Source organism: Meleagris gallopavo, unplaced genomic scaffold (genome assembly GCF_000146605.3).
Source record: "Meleagris gallopavo isolate NT-WF06-2002-E0010 breed Aviagen turkey brand Nicholas breeding stock unplaced genomic scaffold, Turkey_5.1 ChrUn_random_7180001924795, whole genome shotgun sequence".
Taxonomy (NCBI): Eukaryota; Metazoa; Chordata; class Aves; order Galliformes; family Phasianidae; genus Meleagris; species Meleagris gallopavo.
The window spans coordinates 1-934 of record NW_011187250.1 but is presented as its reverse complement, the minus strand read 5'-3'; the positions used below and the strand labels follow the sequence as shown (position 1 = coordinate 934).

The window sequence follows — 934 nt, the reverse complement described above, 5'->3', positions numbered from 1 at the left end:
GGGCTGGCTGGACAGGCTGCTGCGCTTAGGCACCTGGGAACTCGGAGATGACTCCAATGCTGCCTGGCTGGTGGAGGCAGATCTGCTGTCATCAGGTGCTGGGGAGCTATGAGATGGCCCCGCCGCCTCCTGGCTGGCAGTGCTGGGACCAGCAAGCTGCGACTCGGCACTGGAGGCTGTAAGGAGAGGCAGGAAGGTCAACAGGATGACCCCCCGGCAGCCCCATGGAGGGAGGGGATCCCAGCCCTGCCGGGGCATAGAAACTGTGGCAAAGCCTCACTGAGGAGCCGCTGTGCCAGGCCTTGCCTGGCGCCAAGGCAGCAGTCCACGGCTCTTTGCCCCTTACCTGTGCCCACGCCAGCACAGATGTCACACTCCCAGGTGCTTATGCTGCCGCTCAAATCGGAGCAGAGCCGGTGGGTGCCTTGCGCAGCACACGAGGCGCACAGGAGCAGCTCCCAGGGCCTGGGGAAAAAAAGAGGCTGTAGCTGTGTGCACAAAATGAGTCAAGCAAGGGAGTGGCGGGCACAGCTCTTGAGCTCAGTCCTTGCTCCCCAGCCTGTGGGGAGGCTGAGATCCCACGCAGGGCTGCTGAGGTAACTCACCCCTCTTCCTCTGCTTGCTCCCTGCCTTCTGTGTGAATACACTCGCTGACATCACAGCGCTGGTGTGTCTTGTGCAGAGTGTCATAGCTCTCCTTGTCCTCCCATGTTGGTCTTCTGCCAGAGAAAGGAGAGAAAGCGATGAGTCCTCAGTATCCCAGGCACAGGGCTGATCTGGGGCATCCCTGCTCTTGCAGCGCAAGCCCATTCCCAGCTTCTCCATGAAGCTGCGGCCAACGCTGATGGGACAGCAAAGGGTCAGCTGGGCCTGCTGGGGGCAATCCCCGGGCAGGCACAGCACTTGCGCCTCACTATCTGGAGAGCTGGGCAGA

At 61.8% G+C, this 934-nt stretch overlaps 1 long non-coding RNA gene across 1 annotated transcript; it reads right to left on the bottom strand.

Annotated features, from left to right (window-relative positions):
• Nucleotides 1-7: 7 nt before the first annotated feature.
• On the bottom strand, nt 8-902 carry LOC109364816. The gene is made up of 3 exons (XR_002110602.1): nt 606-902; nt 347-465; nt 8-176 (listed from the first exon to the last, which is right to left on the bottom strand). It is a non-coding gene; the product is annotated as an uncharacterized LOC109364816 (long non-coding RNA).
• Between the last annotated feature and the right edge of the window lie 32 nt (nt 903-934).